The sequence below is a fragment of the Metopolophium dirhodum genome, chromosome 2 (assembly GCF_019925205.1).
Source record: "Metopolophium dirhodum isolate CAU chromosome 2, ASM1992520v1, whole genome shotgun sequence".
Lineage (NCBI taxonomy): Eukaryota > Metazoa > Arthropoda > Insecta > Hemiptera > Aphididae > Metopolophium > Metopolophium dirhodum.
In genome coordinates this window covers 36,899,102-36,911,529 of record NC_083561.1, presented here as the reverse complement: position 1 = coordinate 36,911,529, position 12,428 = coordinate 36,899,102, and the positions used below count along the sequence as shown (strand labels likewise).

General features: G+C 30.4%; 1 protein-coding gene across 2 annotated transcripts in view; it reads right to left on the bottom strand.

Moving 5' to 3' along the window:
* The window catches only part of LOC132938378 (uncharacterized), a 34,280-nt gene extending 22,478 nt beyond the window's left edge, over positions 1 to 11,802 (bottom strand). For both annotated transcript variants that reach the window (XM_061005172.1, XM_061005173.1), the window contains exon 1: positions 11,679 to 11,802. The gene's annotated coding sequence lies outside the window, so the exon portion shown is untranslated. The remainder of the gene's footprint in view (positions 1 to 11,678) is intronic.
* Between the last annotated feature and the right edge of the window lie 626 nt (positions 11,803 to 12,428).

Here is a 12,428-nt window from a genome sequence, read left to right as displayed (position 1 = left end):
TCATCGCGGTAATCCTATTACATAATATTCGGCGGGTCCGAAGTTTCCGGTCAAGCACGTCTTACAGTACAGCATGTATTGAATGTATTTTACGATTACAAGTTACGACGCGAAAACATAGACGTCCGCACAAAAGAATCGGTATTTTTCTTTTGCTCCTTAAAGTTTATTATATTGTTATATTAAATGTGAAATTTACGGCACGGCACACGCGGTTAACAGTTATTACATTTATGTACGACCCCGCGCACCGCGGTCACTGCAGTTGTACGTATATTATTGTTTTCTTCGTATAATTTATAGTTTTATACGCGCATACACATTGTTCGGAACTATCGCGGTGTTGTTTGTATAGGTACCTATACGAGCAAATATTTTACAAGCGTATCAACGTTGAAAACGAAGTACTAACTCACAACACACACACGCACACACACACAAACACACACACACACCCACACACACACTAAAACCATATAATATAATATGTATATGTGTGGGTGCAGGTGTATGTGTGTGTGCGTATGTGCGTGTGCGCGCGTGAATTTATATGTTTGGTAAATTTATCGATTGCATTTGCTTGAAAATACCTATGTAGGTAGGTAGGTAGGTAGGTAGGCAAATATCGCATTATACACTGTATACATTATTGTATATAGGTCGGTATCGTTTTACTCGATTATTGGACCTGATTTAATCATATTAATGTTAATACATAATATTGTATGATTGCGAGGACGTGGACTGGAACCAGAATTCGCGATAGTGAGTTTTTATTTTGCACTTCAGCAGCGGCTAATGACATCTATGACTGAGGTAAGTTACGTGTTAATATTAAAATCTCCAAACACCAGTTTAGTGTCAATTTAAGTGTTAGATCGTTTGCAGCTGTTAAACCGTACCTAATCTTCATGACTCGGAATAAACGTTATAGAAATATACAGAAGTATAAGGCATGATTTTTTTTTATCGGTAATGTATATTCTATTTTATTTTCTAAGATAAATAGTGTACTGGTTTTATTATTTTTTTTTATCGTCACTTTATATCAATCACGTTTTAGATCAGAACATTTGCTTCAATTTTCTATAATAACAGTTGGGTAAAACTAACAAAAAATATCGGCAAAACAGAAATATTTATGCATCACCATCTTGATCTGGCCTAACCGCCCTCTGAACAGAAGAGAAAATGTAATTATCATCACAACATGAGCCTTACACTCGAATACCTCACGATAAAGGAAGAAAAACCAAGGTGAAGTACTTGTGGAACCGAACTCAGCAGCCTAAACATACCAAATACCCTGGATGCAGCACTTGGACTGACGCGGACACCAGCACAAATATTTTAAAGTTCTTAATCAAAACCAAACTGAATAGGTAAACTAATTTAACAACAACAAAAAATTGTAACTAATAATGGCCATTGTCGCCAAAGTTAATTAAGAAAGATAAAACAAAATAAAATTAAAACGAAATTTTTGTGTATCAACAGTTTTTGATAAAATCTATTTTTTTTGTTATGTCATTTATAAGGAATAACCGTTGAGATATGAATTGATCACCAAATATTTATATTGGCGTAGGTATCGTTGATATGAAAACATTTTTATAATATATTGGCTCTTAGCCGTGCTATTTATACACATTTGAACTTGTTCACGTTTTTATTTTTTTCAATTATGTCGAAACATAATATAAAATGTTTGTTTGTAGGTCAAAAATCTTGAAAATATAATATTAGGTTTCTCAAAAGTTTTTCTTACACTATTTTAATTATACCAAAAATATAGTGGTGCTATATTTTTTAGAAGTGTTAGAAGATCCAACTTTGAAATATTTAAAATATGTGTAATAAATAATATTAATTAATAAATAATATTTGAATCAGCTACATAAACGATAAACCAGGGTTGACAAGAAAAAGGCCAACCCCAAAAAAAAACCCGGGCTGTTTTTCTGGGTTGAACCCACTTTATATTTTGAAAAACCCAGTAGAAACCCGGACTGATTTTCTGGGTTAAACGACTTAAACTTACTCATTATTTTGAAAAAACCCAGGCAAAACCCTGAACGAAATAAAAATGCACTCAAATTTTTTTTTTAAACTTTTTTTTCAGAAAAATTTACCTAACAGATAATATTATTTATTTTTCCAATTAAACTTTGATTAGAAAAAAATGTCATTATTATTTTTTTATTTAGGTAGATACAAGTGAAAGTATAAAATGAAAGAAAAAAATTCAATAGGTCAATAAAACCTTAATATAAGATATTAGCATTGATTAAATATATATTTAATCAACGGTACCTATTAGGCGGAGTGCCTTGATAGAGATTATTGATTATTGATTATTATCAGGCACTCAATTATTAGGTAACTTCTCTGTAAATACTTAATGAACAATCCAAATAAAGTTTAACAACTAACAACAAAACAAAAAAACTTAATAATGCCATTATAATGTCAATAACAATTGGGAAAAGGTCGGAAATCGGAATGTCAATATCTATAATATATTATTTTGGTGGTCTTTGGCGAGGCTGGTAAGAGATAAGGCAAAAATCAAAAAACCATGCATCTAATATATATAGAAAACAATTTTTAATAAAACAACCCATTATTACATTTAGAATAAAACCCACCGGGTTTTTTGGGGTTTTATTTGAGAAAACCCGAAAAAATGCAATCGGGTTGGGTTTTTTCTATAAAGCCCGGGTTTTTGCCAACTTTGACATAAACACAATATACCTATTTGTTAGGTACCAAAAACAAAATATACTTTTTTAAACATTTGTTTTTTTTTTGTTTATCGAAAATCGTAATAAATAATAGAAGGTAATACTACTAACTGTGGGACGTACCACAAATGCGCAAGTGACTCGTGACTGGATTATATTATGATATGTGTGGTGTATACCTAATAATATATAATACTTGATGCTTCAATGTCTTAATACGAAACTTCAGTTTAAATCAATAACCTTCTTTGTATTATACAACGTTTTTAGTTTTAATCTTTACATTTTATAATAATAATATTTTAAACTCTGTACGTATAGCCTTAAATAATTATGTAATTGTTTTGTAGATTTGTGTTTTCGTACCGTTTTAATCAGCAAGATAACACAATAAGACACTAATTATTACATAGGCTCGTTGAGTGCGACGTGGCAATCTTTACGAACCGAGAAAACAATAATTCAGGCATCATCTGCCACTCAAATAATTATAAGAACTTATTATTTTAAATTGTAATGCAACTAAAGCCGTATTGTTTGTACAACAATGTAAAGTTACCGTTTCATATTTTCATCGACACCGGGGCTTATAGTAAACCATATACCGCATACAAGAGAATTTCAGACTAAAGGCATGTTTATACCATTATTATACCATGTATCTTCAGATTATTATACCCGGTATATACATGCATATTATTACCGCCGAACGTACTCAATACATTTCCCGTACGTGACCCGCGACGACGTTAGTACTCTGTTCCATTAAAAATGTTTAAGTACATCAAACTACCCTTGCCGTGTGTCATTATAATATATACCTATATACGTTTGTGGCAATAGTTGAGTAATCCGTTCGTATAAGAGTAATAGTTAATTTAAAGTTTATGATACGATATTCGAGGATAGTTTTCCATACAGGGCAGCATGACTCATACCATATATCATGTTCGATAGCCCTAACAAATCCTTCCGCAAAGCACCACCGTTTATGCACATTAATATTAATGCTTAGATTTATCTTCCTCCCAAATCGGTCGTGCAGTGCTTATGTTAATGGGTCGGCGAACGTCCTATAATAATTTTAATAATAATTGTATAATACTTAATTAATTGGACCACACACACACACACACACAAATAGCTACAGCGTTACGGAAATTCTGTAATACGCAGTCATATTTTTACATTTTCACAAACGACGACAATGTGTCTATATGTTATTGTTATATAACATTTTATGACCATAATTTTCGAGCGGCGTTTATCGTACAATTAATACTATGATACATCGATGATCTATAAATCACGTAGTCATTCGGAGACTGTATATATTTTGTTTGTGTACATTTATCACTACTGCAATATATTGTCATTCACACGAAAAGTTTTCTATAAGCAATATTTACGATTTTGAGGTTCTAAAGTGTCCCCGGATTTAGAAAAAATAAGCTCTGATATGATAATAATATCTTCTATGTCATATCGCCTAAATCTAAGTTAATGAAAAAACCTCATTTGTGTATTATAAATTGTCAATGAAATACGTTCTAAATGTGATTACAATTGTTTATTATGACACCAACTATAATTCGAGAAACCACCAACAACCTCGAATGTGACAAAAAATTAAAAATCAAATAATTATACAACATTTCCACAAATACTGAATTTTGATTCCGATTGTTTTCAACATATGATGTGATATAGCTTTAAAATTTTAAAATCTATTACTGCAGATCATTGACAACTTTTTTGAAACATTTTTGTGTGTCTTGAAAAATGGGGATTTAGCTCTTGGGAGGTTTTTTCGTATGAACGACGGTATGTCAATAAATTATTATTATATAGTCATTTTCCCGGGTACCTATACTATTTTTGGGGTGTAACAACCTACTATCGTTTGGATTTTTTCTTTCACAGACTTATATTATAGATAGGTACAGTATAATAATGTTCTTGCCGTTCTATGCTGTTATTGCCCGATTCCGTTTTTCATTCCAATGAGCTGCAACGGTCCTATATATGTAGCCTCCGGATAATTGTTCACTGACCCGGGTGATAATGGTGAAAAGAAGATCAAATACTATATACTGAGCATGGGGGGGGGGGGGCGAAATCAACTCCGCTCGTCTGCCGCTGCCGCTACTATCACTACCACTACTACGGTATACGTGATCTGCGAACAGAGTGTTTGTTCCAATTAACGTGTGCTCGACGGTGGCGGGTGTTGCGGCGTACGAGTTTCCTGTGTAGAGTACGAAATAAAAAGGAAAAAACAACGCCATTTTGCATTTCAATTTTTCTTTCCAGCTGTCTGCAGCCGCCGCTGAATGAACCACTCTGTGAATGTTAACTCGCGTTGATTGACCCGCTCGGACGAGAGGCGTAGAGCGTGGCACGCAGGAGATGGAAATTATTTGTGTTTGTGTCTGTCGGCGGTGGTGGAAAAAAAAATACATAGAAAAGAAAAGACAAGAAAAACCGTTCCTTTGTAAAGCTCCAATAGGTGGATGACGTGAGAAGAGCGCTTTTGACTTACGAGGATATTATCATCATCGTCATCATTTGCCCACTAGAAAACGATCCCCCCCCCCCCCATACAACGTCTTCGTTACAAATCGAAAAAGAAAACGTCTATATATAATATAATAATAAAAGAAGGAGAGAACTATTGCGCATTACAAACGTACCGTTTCGATCATAAAGTCATTATCTACAGTAAAATCGTGTATCGCGTGCTAAAATACCGGAAGTACCTACCTATATGCCATATATACCTACTTACTAATTTTTTATGTCTGGAAATTCGCACTTAAAGTCCGAACACTAAACGCATTGTCGTACACGCTGTAGACGTTGTGTTAAAATTTCAAAAGTTACAGTAAGCTTTGTAGTAGTTCCCCTTGAACTTAAGTTCTGTATTGTGTGTATACATACGTATATGTGTATATACTCGCAAAATGCTTTGTCCTTGGTTTTTTTTCCCGCTTACAAAACGATTAAATACCGAAAGCCGCGGGCGCACAATAGAACGATCTGTAACGCGACTCTAAACGGTTGAAAAGCTAACTTAAAGTTATCGTAAACCGTTGTTTAGTTTAATATAATGGTCGATCGCATGAAACTTGATAGGACTATATAAATTATTTGAGATGTCTTCGAAAAAATCGTGTAAGTACCTATTACTCGCGTTCTTGTATACGATTTTGAAATCGTCTTTTGATATACGAAACTTGAATGTCGTTGCTTAAACGGCGAATATATTTCGGAAACACTTATAATATATATAAATTAAAACGTTGAACAATGAAATATTTTTATAGTCTTAAAGAAAAATGTAAATGTTTTTTTTTTTTTTTTTCAAGAAACTAGAAATATGGACAGAAATGTGTTTAAATATACACCTTTGTCTGCATTATTAAACACGACTGTAGGTGCAGGTGAAAAACGTTCAGTTATTACTTATTCGTGAATGAATACACAACAGGCAAGTTAAGGAGCGTACTCACATGAGTCTTAAGTATAAATAATTGTTTATGAACAATTTAATATATTCTAAAACACAATAACATTGTGTATATTTTAACCATACCATGTTATGGAAAAAATATTGAATTGATAGTTAAATCAAAATAAATTACCTTGTTATAGTAATTATTAGTGGTTGAAATTATGGAACATTAAAATCCTAAACAATCTGATAATGTTATGACATAAAAGAAAATATATATTTTTTGATATACCGTATTTAAGATGTTTTATGTTTAATGTCCTCAAGAGTTGAAAAATATTCTGTAAGAATTCTGTAAAAAAAAAACTTAAATTTAAACATAATAATATTGACCGTTGGGTACCTACAGTATATGTACCCGCGGTATAGGTACCACTTATTACAAGCCATATCGATAATAGTTTTCTAAAAGCAATAGTATACAAAATATAATAATATATTAATATATTATACTTTGAAATTGACTTTCAGCAATCATAAAATTACCCCAACCGACATTGGTAAATATTAGCCTAGAAAAGAACTAATATTAGACAACAATATATAAATATCTATTTGGTGTATAGTCATGTGAACTTAACTGAGTACACATTTAAAGTAATTTATACTCTCTTACAAATACATTAATATTGAACATTTTGTACGGATTGTCAGAAAGCTCTTATGTTTCAAAATTTTTTTGAAATAAATTAAACGTATAATAATATATTTCGGGTTAAACAGGGGTTTTTATACTTGTTATTATACTTTCGTCACAATTAAATACATTTTGTAGTCATCCCTAGTGAACATTTATTGAACAGTTTTAGGTTTTTTTCCTAAAATGATGCAAAACATATTTTAGTTATTACGGCACAGATATAAAAGTAACAGCACATTATAATTATTAAATTGATTTTTTCTCGAAACCCATTTCGTTTCATATTCTGTTATCAGATTATAATATTATATAAAATTATCATCGTGAACTTTCGTCCGTCGTAGGACTAAGAAAAAAAACAATTTGACCGAGGAGATAGCGAGCTCAACACCCGAACGATTCGTTTAAACTACCCAAACGAAGGTGTAAGAATCATTAATATATACATATATTCCGGTACGGTGACAAACCTGTACGTGGGAGTCACAGAGGTCTGGGAAAGTTGACTTGAGCTTTTAATGAAATATTCAAGTCGCTTACTTATGTATTCGCTTTGCGAAATCCTTTGCGCCAAATGTATCATTGTAATAAACGTTTTCATTGAACGCGGTAAGTTTCAGTTTCATTATACGTCACGAGAAGTTTTACGAGTCCTGTAAAATCACCCACCTCGGGGGACCTCATCTCAGCTCATATTATATATTATTAGGTTATTTGACATTGCTGGCGGTGCGTACCTATACAGTCAGACGGGATACAACGCCGTTAGTAACCATACACATCTACACATTCCCGATTTTGCATACTTGGTTGGATAATATAATATATTACAATGTAGGCACATATAATATACGCACACGCGTGTTATTGTTATTATTTCTTTGGCTGATCAAATGGCGGGTAGTTTATCTTAAATATAATACAGGTATATAGGATATCGCGAAATCCCGAGGGTCCTTTTTCGAAGAAGAAAAAAAAGTAATGATAATGATGTGAGCGTTATGTGGGTACAGTTCTATATTGGCTCAGACGAATTTTGGTATGCAAGTCACATGTAGTGAACTTTTGTATCTCACGTTTGTACCGGGTATGGCGGTGAGGTTACGGGAATCAAACATAAATCTCATTTCACATAACATATAAATTATATACTCATTTTCCTTACGGCAATTTTCGAAAGGTATTATTAAAATGTAGGAGCGTTACAACATTTAATTAAACCAAAAATAGCTAAAATAACTCGATATTATTTTTTTTCATATATTATGACTTCAAAATGATAGCTTAAATTTTATTTATATAAATTATTTATTTATCATACAATTAACCCCGGACTTGCAAAAACAATGTACGATAGCCCTTGAAGTATATTATTTTTAATAATAATTTTTCAGCAAAAAATAATTATTAGTTATTATAGGTAATAATGTTTTCTTTTGACATTTTTTTATTTACATTCGTGACTAGTGTATCTAAAACTTAATTATTATTTGCGAATACAATTTATCAATTTCTTTGACTTTAGAAATACAAAAATACTAAAAAGTAATTTGCATTCCATAGATCTAACAGATAGGTAGTCAAATCCTATATGGTTAGGCGTTTATATTTACAATTATTATTATTTTAATGAAAATGTTGGAACATTGTTATTACATTAGGTATACAGTCTCTCTGATTTCATACTCAGCTATTATATCAATGGAAAAAGAAATATAAACTTGTTTAAATCATTTAAGAGTTACAGTTAGATTTAATTTTTAAGTAACTTATAAATTAATAACATATTGAAATAATACACCAAAATGGAAATATTAGATTGTAAAATTGTTGTAGGCAAACAATATACCTACGTAATTAATTGTTTTTATATAATATATACTGTTTATAGTTTATCAGTACATTTAATTATTTTTATATTATTATCTATACTATGAATAATTTTGTTCTGCTGCAATGTGGCTGCAAAAGAACACGAAAGTGAAGTGTGCCGTTATAATATTATAGTATATAATATTATAATATTACAGCCTTTTATTAAAACCCAAAGGTTTTATAATACTTATTAGCGATTTGATGACTTATGAATTGGTCGTTATACCAACCAAATAATATTATATGGGTAATATGCTTACGATTTGGGTTACAAATACTAAAATACATTTTACTTAAATAAACCCATAAATTGCTTGCAATGCTACATTGGCTATAATACAACCATAATAAATAGGTACTTATTTCGTTTAAATCATTGTGTATAATATAATCCACACCAAAATGTATTACTGACTATTGTTAAATGTTTACTTTTAAAATAGGTACTTATTAATGGTATTAAGACTAAGAAAATACTCTATGAATGAATCTTTGTTTTTCGTATTCAAATATTGAATATTAAGCTCCTGCACAAGAAAATATCTATTTACTAACAACCAAACTACTGAAGGTGGGTTTTTAGCAACGCGATTATACTGATGTGAGGTTTGAATTAATATATAAGAATTAAAAACTTATGTTTTTTATTTATTTGTTTATTATACATTTACGGGACAAGCCTTTTGTACACACTACATAAGACAATAAAAACACATTATTATAATAGAAAACAAATATAATATGTCCGGAGCAGACACAAATTCAATCATATGGATAAATAATAATAGTTATACACATAATTGTAATAATAAAAATATTGAAATGATTATGGACACACACCTACGCAGGCATAAACAAAAATAAAACAGAAAAAATACCTAATCAAACAAATAATTTTTTTTTTTATTTCGAGTTTTTTTGCACATATTTTTTCATTTAATCCTCGAAACCTATGCACATACAAAGTGATTCACCACCATGATCATTTCCATTTTATTCTTTAGACTTATAATTATTAAAATTTTTAGATTTTTCAAATACACCTAAAGACAATATTTTTTAAATAATTACACGTTTTATACCATACCAATAAGGATTTCAAATGAGAATCGAAGTTACTGTAAATTGTTAAAGATATCATTTACTTCAACATTATTTTGGTATATCTAAATCACCGTTATTTATAACTAGAATAACAAAGGAAGAGTTTTTGATTGATTTAACCTTATGAATAAAATTATGAACTAAGAATAGCCCATTAGGTTTGGAAGATATGGGCTATGGTTGTACATAAAATTTAAATAGAAGTATTTTATTTTAGTTTAGTACTTATTATACTCGGAAAATATATTCTTAATTATAAAAAACCATAACTTTATATTATCATAATAATATTATAGCCCTCATATCTTTTTAACCTACGCTCCCTGATGAGTATGAAGTTTAATAACATACAGTGACGTAATTAAAGTTTTTATAATGATTATAGCTGGAGGCTATGCCCCCTGTCCCCAAATTACCCTTTGTTCGTTAAATTCAGTAGATTATAAATTAAATTGATTAATAATGGTTTTCAAAGACAATATAGTAAACAATTAAATTAAATAAAATGTATTATGAATAATATAAAGTCCATCTTAATTTTGTTTTTTTTTTTTTTGCTAAAATGTTTATAATATTTCTTCAGGATTCAATTATATGCCCTGATTCACTGACAACATTGTTAGTCCATTCAATTGTTCCTATTATGTTAGTGAAAATTCATAATTATTAATAATAATTTAGCCGGGATTTCAATGTACATTGAATTGTTTTCCTAATCTATCAACGTGATGCTTGTTTTATAACGTACACGTTTCATACATTTTTTAATCGGAATATTCAGAAGTTTTTAATTTGAATTTTTTGACAACTTTAAATATTAAGATAATTTTTTAGAGCAATTAAAGATTTTTAAACTATTGAATCCAAAATTTCAATTTGAAATTTTAATTTAAGTTGTTTATATAAATGTAACAATATAACTATGTGTAGGTAAATAAATATATAATTTAGACCTATTTAAAAAAATAATACTAATAACGTATAGATATAATTGTTTTACCAAATTAAAGAAGTTCAAAACTTTCAGTTTTTCTGTAAAACTCTTTTACAATTCTTTAGAATGTATATTATAAATTAAGTATACAAAATTAGTAAAAAAAAAAAAAACAAAATGTAGGGCAATTTTTCGTGCATTATTCAGAACTTTTAGTGCATAATGCACTATTTTTAGACCCTGAAATCCAAGGACTTATTATGACGTAATTTACAAAAATAATAATTATTAACAATATTAATAGTTTTAATTTTTTCTGCGTTTAAGTCCCTGTATCCCTATATCCCTCTCTCATAATTACGATACTGATAACATAGAAACTGCTCTTACGAATTTCTATTTAGATATATCAACATTTAAAAAATAATCAGGTGATGAATAATTCAAAGTATAGAAGATGGCTCTAATTAAAAAAAAAAAAGTAAGACACCCCTAAAATGGCATAAAAACAATTTAATGCAATCACTAAAAATAAATTAGTTAATAGTGAGCTATAATAGTCCTTCAAACATGTTTTAGTTGTCCATTAATCATGATTGGTCCATTCAATTTTATTGAACCGTTAAATAAATAACTTTTTTATGCAACTTGGTGCCGTAACTGTTTAAAATTTATTATAATCCAAATTTAAAAATTCGATAAATCAGAACTAGTATACATGCACGATTAAATGATACAATGTGAAGAATACGTTTGGTGATATACTTATCATAATATTATTATGATAGTATGATACGTAGGTAAATATACATTATACGCGTAAAATATTATAATATCGTATCGAACACGAAGCAAGTTAAGACTTACCGGAAGTAACGACGTCGGTAGTGGCGGCAAAGGCGGCGTATAGGCGTATAATTGTACTACGACGATACAATTTAATGATATTATATTATTATTTATACGTCATGTGTCTTCGACTGTATCGCCGACCGACCGACTAAATCGCGCCGTCCAGTCGCATCGGGCCAACGACGCGATATTATTGTTAATTTATTATTATATTAACGCCGCTCGGCCAGAAAAGAAACCCCGCCTGAACGCCATTTGCGCCCCCACCGAGGTTCACCCTCTCAACCGACCATCCCCCATGTCACCTCCGCTCGTGACCACCGACTCTCCCCCCCCCAGGTGTTCGGTTAACGCTGCCCAAGGACGAAGCTACTGCCAAACGTGTTGGGTATCGTCGGCAAACCCTATTATAAGACGCTTTTCACAAACGTGTGTTAATCAGCCGTCTAATTGTTAGGCATAGGTACCGATAAACTTAAAGTATTATGCTATTGATTAGATAAGTACTTCTAAAATAATGAGCTTGCACGATGATGTTAATTAACACTGACATAACACGCTTTTTTTTAATTAATATTTTGAAAATCAATTTAATTGATCATCCCATTTTTTTAAAAATATGTTGCAACCAACATACATTTTATTATATTGTTTACGATGTACGTTTAATATTATGTATTATATGATATTTAATTTTGTCTTATGCATCAGAATATCATTAACCTAATTATTTTTCTATCTATGACCTATGCTATTTATTATTTA